Source organism: Wyeomyia smithii, chromosome 1 (assembly GCF_029784165.1).
Source record: "Wyeomyia smithii strain HCP4-BCI-WySm-NY-G18 chromosome 1, ASM2978416v1, whole genome shotgun sequence".
In the NCBI taxonomy this organism is placed as follows: domain Eukaryota; kingdom Metazoa; phylum Arthropoda; class Insecta; order Diptera; family Culicidae; genus Wyeomyia; species Wyeomyia smithii.
The window spans coordinates 61160084-61178433 of record NC_073694.1 but is presented as its reverse complement, the minus strand read 5'-3'; the positions used below and the strand labels follow the sequence as shown (position 1 = coordinate 61178433).

Genomic DNA, 18350 nt, shown 5'->3' with positions numbered 1-18350 from the left:
CCAGAAACAATGGGAAGTTTAGAAAGAAACCATCGTTGTTTAAACGAATACCAACGACAATTTATTAACGAACAACACGACGATTACTACGTTTTCAGTTACAATACAAACCCCCATATCACACATCACTACACACCATTCGAATTATTATATGGAAAAACAGCTAACATACCACAGTCGATACAAAATTCAACAACATTAAATCCAATCTACGATTATGCTTCCTACTTTACAGAGCTAAAATTTAAAATCAAGACGACTATTAAGAAAACTAGAGATATACTTCAAAAATTAAAACTAAGCAATATCAGCAAACAAACTATAGTAAGCAGTCCAATTGATGTTTAAGCAGGAGATAATATATGGTTAAGAAAAGAGAACAGCAGAAAGCTAGACGCAGTTTATACAGGACCATTTACAGTGGTTGAAATAAACCATCCAAATGTTACAATTGAAAACCATATTACAAAAGAAAACCAAATTGTCCACAAAAATAGAATCAAAAAATTATAATAAGGCGTCGTACACAAATTACGTAACGCTAAAAACCTTGATTTCAGACCCCTCCCCCCCTTTGTAACGATAAGTAACGTTCGATATGACCCCCCCCCCCTAAAATTACGTAACGCTGGACATCCTTCCACCCTTCCCCCTTCCAAATTCGCAATTTTGAGCAAACATCACAGTTACGTAACGGTCTCAACTACCAACCCCCCCCCTCTCCCCTATGTAACAATAAGTAACGCGGACTTCGAGCTAGTTCATAAGTTCACTTTCCAAAGTAAAAGAATCAATTTGGCAAACAGCCCTTGCGGGAGCGGGGCAAAAGTTTGATCGATAAACACTCACTATGGTATCGCAGCCCCATGAATAGAACAAAACAGTTCAAATGTTTTACAAAGATAAACTATAAATGAAGTAACGACATGCTACGGTTAATGAACAACACGCCGAACCTACGCATCGACATAAGCAAGAGAACCGATAATCCTATCTTGCTCGTTCGTTCGTCCTTTCTTTATCTGCATCACGTCGCCACGAAGTAATCTTATCTTTGCTCGTTTGCTTTCTTTCTTTATCTGCGTCACGTCATCACAAGAAGCCTGACGAAATAGAATTTAAGTTTCACTTTGTATTTTTTAGAAATAAATCATCAGTCTAGTGTAAGCTGAAACCTTACGAGGATAACATGATCCTCCAAATTTTAATGACTTTCCAAACGGACCCAGAAAACATATTCCCACGGGCCGGATAGTCAAACATCTTCCAAATTATTCACACGACAAGTTTTGCATATGACATTAGCCATACGCAATCCACTTGAGAATTCCCACCGAGCCAGCCAAATTCCTAAAACCCATGTTTCCTCAATAATTCAAAACTACCACACATTGGGTTCTCATGCATGTGCATGCAACCACTGGAAAATTAACCAAGTGCATGTGGATATATGAGAACCAAAGAACCTTTTCGATCCCATATTTGCAACACCACATAAACTAACCAAAACATTGCCAGCACAGCCAGCAATGTTTAGCTTCCCACGATTCTTTCTCGTCCCACTTTATCCTTTCGAAATAGAACGAGAGCCGCAAGCAGCTAAGACACTAGCGCAACTTGCGGACATCATGAACATGTGCTATTGCCTACACTCAGGCGTATAGGAATAGCCCGCTAGCAGTGTGAGTTTTATAGCAAGCCACACTGTATCAACCAATGACAATTCGATGCTCTGGTTCCGCCTATTTTCATATACATATTACAGACATACATAAACCATGTTACATGTAAAGTAGTATTAGGTTAAAGTTAGAAATTAAGAAGTGACTTAGAGTTAAGTAGAGTTTTAATAAATCAATCCCGTTTGGGACATGGTAAAAACAAGTCGTGTTTCAGTGAAAACCAAAAGAAATGCCTAAGTTCAGATGGCGACCGTGTGGCGCGAACTAGCATGCCAAGTAAATGAAAAATTAAAAAGTGAAGTGTAATTAGTAAAACAAGTGAGCGAAGAATGAAAAAAATCCCATGGCACGCCAAGTGAACGAAGAATGAAAAATCTCATGGTCTCATAGTCGCAAAGAATGCAAGATGGGGTTTTTCAGTGCGGACGAAGTGATAACGAACACCGCGAGCAGCAGTGCTAACAGTTCGGTCGAGAATAAATACGCCGCGGGCGCACTGTGCTTAATAGCATTGATCTTAATTTTAATAATCGCGTTTAGGTTGCTACGAAGTGCAACCAAAAATTACATTGAAAAAAAGTAAAGGCAGAAACACGCCTACATGTCATCAGTGCCTCGACAGTATAAGGGGCAATTAAAGACAAAAACAAAAAAAAAATAAAAAGTGACAATGGAAACTGCATATGAAGCAGCCTATAATAGAGTGATAAAATATCTGCCAGAATTATACGAGTTAAGAAAAGAAGAAGCAACAAGGGAAATAATAAACATGAACAAACTCTCAAAGGTGTGTGTGCTAATCGAACTCCTCAAAGAACGTCGATTAGACGAAGAATCACTATTAAGAACCGAGCGATATATGTAAGTTCTGTTCGGAGAAAACAATAACGAAGAGTGAGTGCGAATAAAAACAATGAAAAACTATATGGAAGACTTTGAAGAATGCTTAGCATTCTATCAAGCGTGGGAAGCGGCTATTGCAGCCAATACACCCATAATACGAGGAAAATACAAAAACACTAAAGATAAAGAAATCGAAGTGATACTAACATTTGAAGTGAACGGTCAAGTGGAAAAAAGAAAAACGCGTTTCGAGCGACGACCGACGGTACTAGAAGACTTAACCAAAGAATGGTTCGAGTCGTGGAATAAACTCAACATTACACAATGAGAAGAAAAAAAATCAGATAGGTAGTGACAACATTGGAAAGACAATACAAACAAGTGCACAAAACAATAAGGGCAACTATCTCGCCCATAAGAGATAAACAGTGAAAAAAAAAGGGAGAACAATTATAAAAATACAACGACAGCTACAACTAGTTTTGTACGTGAAAAGACATGGTTTAGTGTCCCGACCTAGATTGAAGAAACATAATTGGTATATTGCTTGTGCGCGTTTTACCTCTACGTAAATACGCAAAAACAATGTTCAAGTAATAGAAACTACTAGTGTCAGTGTTCTGGACTGCAGGGCTACCGGAATGTGCAGCCTGAAGAGAACGTCGTGTTAGTGTTTCATCCTATGGAATTGAAAAGCACACGGTACTATTTATAATTAGAAAGCCTGTATTCATTAGATTCAAAATCATTACATTTCAAAATTACACTGGCGTTTAACCTTCACGAAAATACGCGAAAAACTAACATTACCAGGAAATCCGAATCAGCTCCATTTAGAAGGAAAGTATCCAGAAACAATGTTCAAATAATCGAAATTACTAGTGTTGGAGCTCTGGATTGCGAAACTAATGGAATTTGCAGCCGGAAAAGGATTTCGTGTTAGAAAAGAAACGTGTTAGATAAGAATTACCTTAGGTTTTCTATTGTTTTATTTGATTGAGTCGTTTCGCAACTGAGCACAGAATTTGGCAACACTTTTGTTTCGTGTTTCGTGCATATCTCTATCAGACGCAATATGCCCTACTGTTTCGTAACGAACGAAAAAGTTCACCATAAGTGCAACAGTAAAAGATTTGAAAACAGCGGTAAGGACAAAGCTCCCTTCGCGGAGTGTTAGTATACTAATAACCACCAGGCAGGGAATAGTGACACATGATAAAACTAAAACCAAGTGGTTTGATTTGGCTTTACATTCCAACAAATTTTACTAAAGAACAACCTTGACTCCCGCAAAAACAATGTTCAAATAGTAGAGATCTCAATATAAAATAGAGGAACTGGCAACATTGGTAGATTGATTGTGCGCATTTTACCTCTACGTGAATACGCGAAGAGGCAAAGTTGAAATAATCGAAATTACTAGTGTCAGTGTTCTAGGCTCCAGGACTATCGAAATGTGTAGCCTGGAGGGGACTTCGTGAGAGCGAAGAAATTTAACCCTCACGTTTCGTCCAAAAGTACCATCGTATGGATATAAAGAGCACACTAAGAACGCAAAGAACGCACTGTGATTTAGCATTAACTGAGTATCGAATAAAGAAGAAGCATAGTTCTGCAAAAATATAACTTTAAGTCAATCCTCCCGAGATGAACAAACCATAGAACCGGTGCAGTGTCAGCTGCTTCAAAGCAGCAGCATGCCGCTACCAACCTCAAGAGCTAGTAGACTCACACAAAAAAAAGACGAAGCGAGTTATCCAGGCAACAAGAGGGTTGCCTAGAAATCTCTCATTTATCACAAAGAACGAGGAGTCGGGTACCGGAAGTTGGACGGTCGGGTGTCGACGGCTGTACGGTTCAAACAGCATTTCGAGAATGATAACCAATACCGAGATGGATGACACATATCTAGGAAGCGAATCGTGACGACAACAAAAAATCAACCACAACATAGCTAGAATCAACACAGCCCACGGTCGGGCCAGATATACACCGAATTTTGAGCCAAAGCCTATTAAGTTAAATGCAAGCACATACCCATCAAAACATATGCCGCAATCACGAGAAATCCAACGAGGAGGAATGAGACGATTCCACCGCCTAGCACCAGCTGAGGAGAATCTTGTAGGCCAGACACGCCACTCCCGTTTAATTTCTCCCGCAACCCGGCTCGATGCATTGATCGAGCGACGAGAGGCAACACCTGCACGAACACTACGAGCCACAATATAAACGGAAACCAGGAAAGATGATGAAATTATATTTTTGATTCGAATTTGTATAATATTCATAAACCAGCAGCTGACCGGCGTAAGACATCTAGATGAACAGGCCTTCCAAGAATTAGGAAACATTTTATTCCCATAAACTTTTTCCTAATTCTTGGAAAGCTTGAGGATTGGACCCCGGAATCTAGAATTTTGACGGATTTATCCGGTGAGACAGCCACCATAGGCTCGTCTTGTGGGATACCTTCTGTCGGCTCGTTTTAAACGAGGTGCGCCAGTGGAGCCTACGGTGGTGAGCTATTACTGGCACGCCTGGTGAGGTGACTCTTAGCATGAGCGTCACTGTATCGACCTCAACCTTACAACAAAAATATAAACACACAAGTCAATATCCGATTATGCAACACACAGCTGGTAGCAATTGAACTAGACCCTTTCGCACTCTCGCTTTCAGCCTAACGTACAGTGTGAGGTCCAAGCCGTACAGCGCGAGTGCGAAGGAGGCATCCAATTTCGCACAGCGAACGGCAAGGCATTTGAAAGAGAGCAAAAGTTTTTTACAGTCTATAGACATGAGATTGTGATTCCGGCAGGAGTAGACGTTTTGGTTGCTTCTGACATTCTTTGCAAAGCGTTCACCGTAAAATTTGAATCTAGTGGTTAACTTTTTCCTGTTTTTTTTTTTAGAAAAATCAGAGAAGAAATCTGACGTTCTCAGACTTTACCCAGCTCATCTAAATTCTACAACAGAATGACGTGTGATAAGCTGAGGTATGTGGTTCCTGCGGTCAGAAACTTAGACGAAACTTTTCGGAAAGACTATTTAGCAACAAGTGCTATAACGTATTGCTGAAGCCAGTGGACAGAAACATTTCGATGACGTATGCTGCAGTGGTGTTTTACACAGAAAATAGACACACGAAAAGTGCAAGAGATCGCCGCGACTCTCAAACACACCAGTAGTTTTAGAACTATAAACAAACCACTAATAATAAACGTATTCATAAACGTCAATAACAATCAATTCTACAGGTTCCACCTCTTTAGACTTCGCAACGAGAATTGTTAACGTGATTTTCTCCGTGTGTTACACACACATGTGCAAACAAAAGCTGTTTGACGTTTCTTCTCTTGTTCCAACCGGACTTGGTTTATTAGAGTAAGTATACAACGAAATGCGTGTTATCAATTTACGAGAGGCGGTCCTTTTTCCTCGACGAGTGGGCTAAACAGCAGCTGGATTCAGAAGCCGTGCAACTTTTGTTCCCTTGGAAATGTGAAGATGTAGAATAACTTGTGTTTTACCCCTGCTTTTCGAGCAGTGTGTTTTACATATTTTTATTTTTGTGTACGCTATGTGACAAATATCACCTAACGGCAACACTGTCGGAAAATGTGTGACAATAATTGAACGACCTGGAGCTGGTCTCCAGCTCTGAGTTCTGTTTCATACTCCGATCTGGATAGTGTTTTTATCGTGCCAAATTGAAGATCCCCATTTTCTAGTTCCCGGAGTTATAGTTGGTATTGCCATTTAGATTAATCGTTGGCTAGTGTCTACTTTCGGTGGTTAAAAGTTTAGGTAAGTTTCTTTTTTCCTGGCGTCGGAATTCCAAAGTGATAGTGATAAAAAAATGAGGGTCTTATATTTGATAAGAACCCGGACACAGAAACTTGAATGCTATTTTATTCTGACAAAATGGCGAATAAACGTGTAGTTCGATAGACGCACTATGAAGAAAACTAAAAGTTCCCTGATTATGACATAACAATCGGACACAATCGGAGGGATAATATCACAACTCGGAAACAATCTATAAACCATGCTTGATTACTTAGCATACAGAATATCTTCCCAGATATTGCAATTACACACTACACGCAGGGCAAGTTCAAGGTGTGTGGAACTCGTTCAGACAAGAATTTCCGCTAACAGAGACGGCTCTGGAAGAAAATGATACTCCCGAACACTCACAGTTTGAGCCCTATTATCGCCAAATCGGTAGCGACGTAAGATCATGTTTTAAAGAAAAACAAAATGAAATGGCTACACAACAAGCCATAGTGGATTTGTTAAATAAACTAGACAGAGCAGTAGTGGATCAAACAACAGTAAAAGTTAATGGGAAAAAACCGACAATTAAAAACTTAATAAAGTTACTATATAAAGAAAGAGCAATCGAAACTTTGTTCATACAAAACTAGCAGCAATATGTGAAGGTCACGAGAAACGTAGCGAAGGTACACGCAACGCCAGAGTTGAAAAACACAAGCAGTGAAGATTTTGTGTTTGAGTGCTTGAAATTTGTCATGCTGAGAAGGTCAATTCTACCCGGCATCGAACCTTCAGTTCAATGCCTGCAATATGGAGCGACACAAAAAACAGAAGTGTCGCATTTCTGATTCACTGAACCATGCTGTTACCAAGAGTACAGTCATGAAGTTTCAGCGAATATATCTTTCTCTCTTTCGCATGTACACGATCATCGATTATGTGATCGTGTACATAGCATACATAGATATCGGTGCTTCAAGTGTCTCCAGTAGGAGACTTGTAAGAACATTAGGAAAAATAAAGTATTCATTCTTCTCCAAACCGTCTCTGGTGCAACTTATTCAATCGAACCTCCAAGTCCGCTAATTGAACTGTTATGCAACCGTAACAATGGTTTCAGCTGGATGGAGTCAACTTGGTGCCGATCCAGATACAACAATTGGCGACGAGGATAAGGGCACAAATACGCCATAGTAATATCACTGTTCGGAAGCAAATTGGCATCTTGGGTAATCTTGTATAGACTTTTCGGCTTCATTGACGCTCAATCGGCAGATGGTCAGAGCACCCCGCACTTGGTTAAATGATCATATTTAATGGCGACCGTTAGTGTTACCCTACAATCACTGGATTGCACGATGTACCACGAAGCTGCGAAATAAAACCAGGGTGGAAAAATAACAGGCTGGGCGTGCTAATTGAAAGCTAAAAACAATTACTTGGATTTATAATTACATGGTTTATGAAAGTAAGTAAACAACGAAGTCAATTTTCAAGCGGCGGTTGTTTTTCACGACCAGTAAGCTAAAAAGCAGCTGGACCCAGGAGCCGTTTCACTTTTGTTCCCAAGGAAATTTTATTCCTGGATGAAGAATACCTTGAATGTTGTTTTATTCTGACAAAATGGCGAATAAACTTGTAGTTCGATGTCCGCGTTATGACGAAAACCCAAACTTCTCCGAATATGACATAACAGTCGGACCCAATCGAAGGGATAATATCACTATACGTATACATAATCATGCTAATTTTAAGATACGAAGTTTTGTCTCAAATTCTAGAATGCTTCTAGAACAATTGCCTGCCGACAGAGTGTCACCAATAAAAGATGTTCTCCTTGATGAAGAACAAAGTTTTGAGAAAGTTTTGGGATTGTATTGGGACACACGAAATGGTATATTTAGGTATAGGTTGAAAAATTCCAGAGTTTGAAACGTCAAAGCTAACCAAACGACAAGTTCTTTCCTTTATCATGAGTGTGTACGATCCACTAGGGCTCATATCTCACCTGACGATTGAGTCAAAGATGTTAATACAAGATCTATGGCGAACCGGCATAGATTGGGATGATAAAATCCCGGATAATTTAAATACAAGATGGCAAGATTGGATAGAAAAACTATCACTAATTGTTAATATTAGTATCTCCAGATGTTATTCACTTCTCAAAGAGGTGACTAGAAGAGAACTTCATGTATTCAGTGATGCGTCATTAAGAGCATACGCTTCGGTAATATATATGAGGACTATAGCGTCTGAGCAAACGGAAACATTGTTGTTGCAAAAGCGAAAATTTCACCGACTAAAATTGTATCGGTGCCGCGACTGGAGCTACAAGCAGCCGTGATGGGAAATCGCTTATTGAACACGGTACTTAGCGAGTTAAGATTAACAATTGATAATGTAGTTTATTGGACTGATTCAAGAACAGTCTTGAGTTGGATCAAGTCGGACGTAATAAGATATAAGCTATTTGTACAATATCGAGTAAGCGAGATTCTAGACACCACATTAGAATCGCAGTGGAGATATATAGATTCAGAATCGAATCCGGCTGATGAAGGCACGAAGCTGATCTCATCAGAACCAAAATTTATAGTAGGACCATCATTCCTGAAACTAAAGGAAGAAGATTGGCCTATGAAATTAAAAGATGAGCCGGCTGAAGAATCATGCGAAGAAGACCTACGGCCTGTTTTCACTTTAAAGGAAGTAGATAAACCACGGCTTAATGTTTTATCTATTAAATGGTGCTCTGATTGGAATCGGTTGAAAAGAGCCCTCTGTATTGTAAAAAAGTACGGAGGATTTAGAAAATGTAAGAAGAGGAATTTACCGTTTAACAACAAAATATCTGCTGCATATATGGAAAAAGCAGAAGAGTTTTTAATTAAAACCGCGCAATGGGATGCGTTTCCCGATAAAATGGTAGAGTTACAAACAAGTGGTACAGTTGATAAAACTAGTAGATTAAGAACTCTAACCTCATTTTTATCAACCAATGGAGTTATGAGAGCAGAAACACGATACAAAAACACGAAAGTAGTACCATATGCGGCTAAGTATCCGTATATTTTGCCGGATAAGCATCATGTTTCTGAACTGATATTAAAAAATCAGCATGAACGTTTCAAGCATAAGAAAATGGAGGCTGCAATAGCGGCTGTTCAACAGAAATATCATATCATTCATATCGATGCTGGAATGAGAAAAGTACGCAATAGTTGTCAGCATTGCAAGAACGAATTTGCAAAAGCAAAGGCGCCAAAAATGGCATCATTGCCAGAATGCAGATTACAACCATACACGGAGGAAAAACTAACTGGTTTGTTTTCAACATATTTTTGGTTGATGTTTGAACGAAAAAATATTGTTGCTTCAAATTAGGATTGTATGATTACAAATTATTATTCTAGTTTAAAACTAATCTAATCAGCCGTTTCAAATTAAGTGCACAGTTTTTGTTGAATCGATATAGAATGTTTATTGTTATTACCTAAGAATTTGTTTATTTTGAATTAAGATTAATTTTGATACAACAATAAAACGGTGTTTTTCAATCTGTTGTAAATAATATCTTTTTTCAGATTAAAACATTGTCATTGTTGTTTGTTTTCATTTGGCTTTGTAAGTTACCGATACTAAAATACTCGATATCTTGAAAAAAAAAATCGATACCAAAATTTACGATCTTCGTATCGTCCATCTCTATCTGTCATAACTCAACGTGTTTTTCGGTTTTTCCTGTCTTTTCACAGCGACTTGTGATGAGTGTAAAAAAATCCTGCCTGGGCTCAATACGACGTAATTTTGCTGGTGTTATTGGTAACTCTAGTGCGTGCCGTTTAACTACACGGATAAAACCAGATATCGACATCATCAGTGGGGTAAGTTTTTTTTTCTCTGCGAGCTTGTTTCTTTTTCTCAAATCATCTACTGTTCTGCAGTTACGCAGTCTTGCACAATGTCAGAATCGTTTCCATCGGATGTTCCAAAACATGATGATATCAGTAACAATCAGAATCTTGACATAGAATATTTGGATGCCGATTCGCGATTCATTCCCTGGGCTGACAATGAAATTATACAATCGCTACAGTCGTTCAAAGTATCAACGGAAGTTGTTCAGAAGTTCGTGGGTAAGAGTTTGTAAAAGCATTGTTCCTACAAAAACTTACTAAAATTTTATTACAGTCAACGAATACAGTATTATGTAATATAGAGAAGCATAAATCTAATGTAGCAAACATAAACGTTTTGCACAACAGATCAAACATTACGGAATATTCACGTATGTGCAATTATTACAATGTCAATATAGATATGGAAGATGTAATGATTAGGTTATGAATAAATATTTTGAAAATTGCACGATGAAAATTTTTAATATGAAAAATGTTGAGAAATAAAATTAAGCAAAACTTTGTTCAAAATAATCAAAAATTTTGGTTATTATTAACAAAAAAATGTCAATTATAAACAACAAAATTGATTATTTCCAACCAAATTTTGTTTTCTTAAAAAAACGCTTTGGTTAAAACTACCATAGTTTTTATTTGTAGTTAACGGTGGTCAAAAATATAAAAATTTTTTGGTTTGGATCAACCATGTATTTTGTTGAAACAATCTGCACTTGCTAGTTTATTATAAAACGAATAATTTATTTATTTCAAACAACCGCTATGGTGATGTTACCCAAAAGTTTGTTTGTCGCTGTTTAAAACTAAGAATCTGTTTGAGTTAACAAGAAATTTGGTTGTTTTTACCAATTTTTTTTTCTCCGTGTATGTGAAACCTTTACACATACGGGCGTGGATTATTTTGGGCCATACAATGTATCAATAAATAGGCGCTCAGAAAAGAGATGGGGAGCGTTGTTTACATGTATGACAACAAGGGCCGTTTATCTAGAGGTGGCTCATAACTTGAGTGCAGATGCATTCTTGTTGTGTCTTAATACTGTCCAAGCTAGACGGGGCAGGATCAAGTACCACCACAGGAATTGAGTGGCATTTCAATACTCCAGCATCACCGCATTGTGGCGGGGCCTGGGAACGTTTAGTACGCGAGGTAAAAAGTTTGATGCCGAGCGGGACGATGCCTGAACATGTATTCAGACATCTTCTCGCTGAAATTGAGTTTATAATCAACTGTAGACCATTGACAACAATTTCATTGGATGCTACTGATGATGAGCCTCTTACTCCCAACCATTTTTTGATCGGATGCGCTTGAGGAGCAGAGCCGTCGTTGAATGATGTCTTGATGCTTCCGCTTTAATGGGATTGACGAGATCAATCCACGCTCGGAAGGTAGACTGCATCGGCGCCACAGATGCCGTTCATAACGGATACATAACTGGATACATGCTGAATAGCCGAATTGACTAAGAGGCTTAGTTCATAAATCCGAACGATCGGGATGAGTTTGCCGTTGTGGACCCCACAGCCCGGGGTGGGCGCAGATATGCACAAAACGACAGAGCAACAGGAGCGGCATCGCTGGTAACGGACGACATGGACCGGTGCGAGCCGGACGGTCGCCAGCCTGGACCCTGGTACAGGTACATTAAGGGCCATAAGAGAAAGCATCCTTCGCGCTTAATGAGCGCTGTAGCAAACAGGCTCAAGCGGATACATGCCACCAGAGCAGGAACAATGGGGGAATCCGGGCTGTTAGATCAACACCTTTTTGATTGTAATTTGAACCACTAAGAAGATAGGTTGTTTCCTTTTGACTTTACAGTCCGAAGATATAGGGTAAATTACCAATTCTCGTCAGTCTATGTCGTTTGTCATGTTTTAAACTGTCATCCTTCTTTAGTAAGCTGCCTAATTTCATCTATTATTTTTCTAGCATATTTTCTTACTTTTTATCTTTTTGGAAAAATCAAAAAAGACACAAATAATTTAACGGAGCTTCTAAATTTATTTGTAAAAAAGCCACTCTTACAGTTCCTTTTTGGTCAAGCCATTTCCATTGCAGTCAGAATTTAGTTTAGTTCGTCAGTAGCAGAGAGAGAAAGAAAGCTTGTAAAACTATACAAGTTTCATCTAATTTCATTGCTATGAGTTGCAAATAAACGTTCTTCGTTATTCCGCCATTCAAAGTATAAGTAGAATTCTGACGCCATAAGTTGTACGTGCAAATTGATACTAGTGATGTCATATTCGTATTTCTGTATATGTATTTGCTGCGCTTTTGTACACACGATTGTCGAGGGATTGATACATGCTGTCGTTTACTGTGTGAGAACAAAAGGGATCGAGATATTTGCGCAGTGCGCAGCGTGTGCAGTGGCTCCAAATTTACCACAAAATATGTTTGTACTCTAAATCAGATTACTATATCTGTTTGATTTATAAAGTAATTCCTTTGTGTAGGAATATACAAATAGCAATAAGAGTTTTTGCAATTCAATAATCATCAAAACATGGTTTCACATGTCATAAACTCTATTCAAAATGGGATACTGCACGTTTTGCAACAAAAACAGTTCCCTTTTGTTCTGGCAACAAAAACACCAGCAAAATGCCGTTGTAACGGCCCCCACGCGTCCCGTAGATGCCTACCGGGTTCCGTCACATTAGATGACATAGTTAGAACCTCGAAAAGAGGCCGGTTTCCTACCGCATTCTTTTCAACGTTGGCACAGCCTTCAGCTGTGCGCGAAAGTAGGTCAGAGCTTGCTTACTGTTGAAGCCAAGTCTTCCGCTTGGCTTGGGTGACGAAAACCGACACCCGTAAGCAAATTATATTAAAACAAACCAAAGTCCGAGGTTGGTTACTTGATGGATCGGTAACTCATCGACGCGCGAGAGGTGAGTTACCGAAAATGTTTGTTAACAAGGTAGAGTGACGAGCGCACGGCGCCCCACTCGCAGTAGAATTGAAATTAAGTGATCCAAAATAGAGACAGGCCGAGAAAAGGCCATTAGGGTAGTAAGGATAGGTGGTGATTTCGCGAGGGGAAATTGTCTCTCGCGAAATACACTCTAGGGGTAGCTGTAAGTTCTCATGTAAGGTTCAAATTAATCGCGAATTATAAGAGATTCCGTACGGTCCGTACCGTACGTACAGGAATTGCGTCGGTTGATCTCGAAAAATATCACAATTCCTGGTAGGGTAACCCGGGCTGTCTGCTGACGAACTAAATCAACCAGTTGGATCTGTTAGATAAATTCAAGTTTTATTCATCCCGTATCCTCTATTAACTGTGAGTGTCCAAAGTGTATGAGTTATTTGCTTTCGCTAGTACGACGAAACTAAAATTATTTGAGGGTGAACAAATGTATATTTCTCGAGAAAACCGTAACTAAATATCGCTAGCGGCGAAGATGTGTTTCGCGAAAGTTTTCTTCGGCCTGGTGAAATTTCTAGATGTGTGAAAGTGGCAGTTTAATTTTTGTCAAAAAGCAATAAATATGTTTGAGTTTTTAATGGAGTGATTCATTCATGCGAACAGAAAAACTTCAACGTTCAAGGTAAGTTAACATACATTGAGTTTCTGAGTGGAATATAAGCAGTAGAGCTTGGTAAACTGAATCCTGCCCACAATGCACAATGCGGACGTAACAGTGCTCCTTAACAACCCGAAGTTTCCGGAATGCAAGGTTATTATGAATATGAAGTCAGATCAATTAAGTGACTAACTAGTAAACGTATTTCAACTAAAGGACATTACTTCTGTGTGGTACAAATTTGAAAATATCGCGAAGGGATAATATCACAGTGCGAAAACAACTTGTTAAAAGATGGTTTAAAAGTCAGCGACTTTGAATGTCAGGCCGCCAGGCGTGATTAGCTACGGTAATCCCTGGATTACCGTAGTTGGCATGAAACGACAGAAATCGACCAATCGACCACGGAAGGCCAGAAAAGCGCAGAGAACAGGCGATGTCCTCATACTCAAGACGGACTGCTCTAAATACTCAAAACTGAGTGCGAATGTGCACAGGTGGGATAACCCTGGGGTTTCACAAGGACGCCAAGTGCAAGAGCGTCAGCTATAAAATTGTAGCAGAAAAGGTCTAGAAAACGATGTGCAAACTCGGGCACTCACGTCAGCTTAAAAACAGGACGAGTCTTAGTGATTAAGAAGCGCGATATTGCATGAGTCCACAAAGACTTTGATAACCGTGGGAACAAGTTTAATTTGTTGTAAGACACAAAGTTTAAAATATTTCATTCACTTATTTGTTATTTTCGTCGAACACTTTTTTATTATAAGAAGAAGGTTCGAAACTCTAAATATAAGTAAGAAAGTGTCCTATTCGGACATACAGAGACGAAAATGACGCAAAGAAAAGATGGTTTTCCTTCCTTTATTTTCCTTCTTTGGAAAACTTCTCTAGATTCTTAGTGTTCTAAAATTGGGCCTCAAGATCCGCCTCATGGCTGCAAAGTAAAGGAAATACGAGGACGGTTAATCGATCTCATTCCCCTTGGCCAGAATAACCTCCACGTTATCATTATCGCTGCGGCAATTGTTTGCAACAAATGCAAGTTTACCTGCGTGCGGATCTTGTAAGGAAAGGAAAACAATCGCATCAAAGGTCGAGTCTATGGTTTAAGGCGACACAGAGGACCACGAACCTGATGGCAAAGAACAGGGTCCATGGTATAGATAAACACTGAGTTACAGGTTATGCTGCCAAAGAGATTCATGACTACTGTTTGCTATAGGTTAGGCCGAATTCATTTCCCTGGAGCAGGAACAATGGAAGAATACCTCAAAGGTGAGGCGAAAGCCTTTTTGGATGCAATAAAACTACCCCCAGTCTTTTAGATTAATTATTCTTCGGCACTTTCATTCCACATGGACATGAAAAAAAATGTATTACTCACGCCCCTATCCAACTGGATGAAACATTTGGCTTTCAAAACCTGAATTATCTGGTGAAAGGTATTCTACCCGTGATGCTGTACATTTCTTAACATAATTAATAAATCTAAACATAAAAAGGAGCTTTCAAAACCACCATTCCCATTTTACGCTCGTAAAAAAGCAATGTATCAAAATTGTCGTCATGAGTAAACAAGCCCTTTGACAGTCAGGTTTACTTGGAACGTTCTAGTGAGATGCAGTTGCGTTCGATTGCACCACATTGCATGGCGACCGGGACTGGTCAAGTTACAAGAAATAGATACGCCTGGAAAAGATACGGCATTGTGATGAAACGTTTTTCTCAACTAACGATGAAGATAAGTAAAAAATTCCGAGAAAAATATTGTAACTTGAAAACGACACGTATAAGCGGCTTACTTTTTCTAGGCCACCTGCGCAGCAGATGAGAAAACATCATTATTATATTTTTCGTTCGTTATACACGTGTTCAAGGCTTTCCATCACGAACGTATAGCCAAAAGAGTCGTCTAGATTGTGTTTATGATAGTGATAAGAAAAAATCAAGCATCACTTCGAAACAGCAGATAGCGTTCAATTACTTTTAAATCATGAACATCGTTTGATAAGTTCATGGCATTCAAGTAGCTACTTATTTCCTAATTCGAGTCTCTTATTTTCTATTTGTGTACATTCTATCTATCTAGTCGTCATGTTTCTTGATAATATCTTACTTGAACCAGTCGTGACAAAAGCGCCGCCATGAGGTACCCACGTTTATTTGTGATCTGCTTTAGGTGATCGGGAGAGTCGCAGGTAGCTTTTTTGTTTCCTATCATTTCCTTCGCAATCAGATTTGTTCGCACCGGGGTGTACATTCTGTGAGCGATTGTGAAATAGCCATCGATTGGACAGCTGAAAGTCAAACAAATAGGTTAGTATTGGTTGAGATAAAAAAAAATTCAAAATGGCGTGGCACACGTACCTTACTATTTGCAGTCATTATGCACGAGTTAATTGACTGAAGAACGAGTCGTACATCTCTTAACAACAATCGAGATTTATTATGTCTTTACGACATATGTCTTCTGCTTTAGTTTGTTACTCGACAGCATAGTGAAAACTTTGCCAGCTAACATTTCAGGTAAATTTTCATTCGCAAAAATGATCTAATAACGTATATCAACGAAATTATCAGATCAATGCATTGCTTTGCCTTTTACGTCGCGGCGTTTTTTGGATGATGATCGCACTTTTCGCTTCGTTTTTCAACACGAAATCACTAGTATCGATGGCATAATGGTGCTATATTGAATGCTTTGCCAACTCCATGAAGGTCTCGACCCATTTTGTTCAAAAAATGAAGTGCACTTTCTACTGTTAACACTCAGAGAACCAGATAAAACTGTAAGAACGATGTCTAACTTTTGGCTATTCAATGTGAAATGATGTCTGCCTGCAGCTGTGTACAGGCCGGCCATCAACAGTATTCTTTTAGGTTTTGACTACCTATACTAGCACTAGCACATATCTCGGGAAAAACCATCACCAACACACGTTCGTATGATGAGCACTGGCGAAGGTGTCTCAGACTCTCTGAATGGACAACTAAAAGCTCCGTTCGACACATAGTTGGCGTTGGTGTAAAATGACGATATTTTTCATTTGTTAAATTATACAATAATTCAGAGACCGAAGTATGAAACGGAAAGGGTCTACTATTTTTATCAATTGCAGAAAACTCAAACTCTAAAGTTTTGATCAATATTCACAACTTTAATGACGGGAACAAAAACTCTGATCATATTAATTTTTATTGATATTTTCTAGTCATATTTTTTGTTTGAATTTAAAACGTTGAATTCAAAACCAAAAGTTGCCATCTTATAACTCAAAATGTTGTCTGAGATCGATTTGTGACTCCAGTGCATCATAACGATGCCGGCAATATCCTTATTGGGAGGTATTTGGTCACTTTCCGCTGTTTTTTTAAAAACCGGAAGTCACCATCTTAGAGTTCTAAATGGTGTTTGTGGTCGATTTCAGCTCCTGTGTATCATTCTAGTTCCGGATATTATTATATTGGGTGGAAATCGATCATTTTTGGCTGTTTTCCAGAAACCGGAAGTTGCCATCTTACAATTCAAAATGGTGTCTGTGGTCAAGCTTAGGAAAATGACTGGAGAGCGACACTATACTGACCACTTTTCTCTCTTTTCACTCTAACAGCCTCATGCATGAGCTATTCATGAGAGCTCACATACAGCTACAGCTTACACAAGGCAAAGAAACTGTCTTGTGTTGCGTACGACAGCTCATTCTTGTGCATGTATTTTGTTCGTTCAGACATGACAGCCTAGTTTGCTCATTTGAGGATGTCCTGTTGTTGTTGACAGCCTGCTGATCGGCTGCGGCTGTCATCGGCTCGCATTTTTTCGTTTCTCCTTTTTCACAAGCCGGTGGCATATTGAATACAAAGCAAACCGTTTCCATTGTTGATATTGTTCCCCTCGTGAGAAAAAACGTGCTTCGCACCATCTCTCTTTCATTCTTTCATCGGCCTTACTGTCGTAAATCATAATCACCTGACATCCCGCTCGGATTCGTGTTGAAGGATGTCGGAAGATTATAGGATGTCATTCGCGTCAGCTTGGAAACACCAACAGACATAAGGAGATGAAAAATAACAGCCCGTATGGAGTTGCATGTGTGCTGTCGTCAGTTGCTGTCGAACTGTTTACCGAACGTGTGGGGAGCAGAGAGAGCTGCGCAACACAATGAGAGCCGGATCAGTTGAAAATTTGCTGTCATTTCTTGCAGTCATTTTCATAACACTTTCTGTGGTTGATTTTAGCTCCCATGTATCATTACGATTTTAGAAATACCCATATAGGGTGGTATTTGGTCACTTCTTGCTGTTTCCAGAAACCGGAAGTCGCCATCTTGGATTTCAAAATGGCATTTGGAGACATTTTTTGGTCTCTGGGCGTCATCCTGGTTCCGAAAACACCAATCTTGGAAACCGGATGTTTCTATCTTAAATTTAAAAGTGGCGTCTGGAGTCAAGTTCTGGCTCCTGTGCATCGACCCGATTATTTTAGGCTGTTATCCGGAAAACCTGGTTAGTATAGCTGTTTAATTTACATAGGAGACCTCCCTCTCCTTCCAGAGTACGCAGGAGTGTCAAACCACCATAG

At 39.2% G+C, this 18350-nt stretch overlaps 2 long non-coding RNA genes across 2 annotated transcripts in view; one reads left to right on the top strand and one right to left on the bottom strand.

Annotated features, from left to right (window-relative positions):
* Window positions 1-16620, bottom strand: part of LOC129718659 (uncharacterized) — a 50617-nt gene extending 33997 nt beyond the window's left edge. Inside the window, exons 1-2 of the long non-coding RNA XR_008726990.1 lie at window positions 16139-16620; window positions 15888-16068 (exon numbers count right to left, since the gene is read on the bottom strand). This is a non-coding gene — a long non-coding RNA (uncharacterized LOC129718659). The remainder of the gene's footprint in view (window positions 1-15887; window positions 16069-16138) is intronic.
* On the top strand, window positions 9950-10638 carry LOC129718657 (uncharacterized). The gene is made up of 3 exons (XR_008726989.1): window positions 9950-10195; window positions 10256-10447; window positions 10503-10638. It is a non-coding gene; the product is annotated as an uncharacterized LOC129718657 (long non-coding RNA).
* Window positions 16621-18350: the final 1730 nt, after the last annotated feature.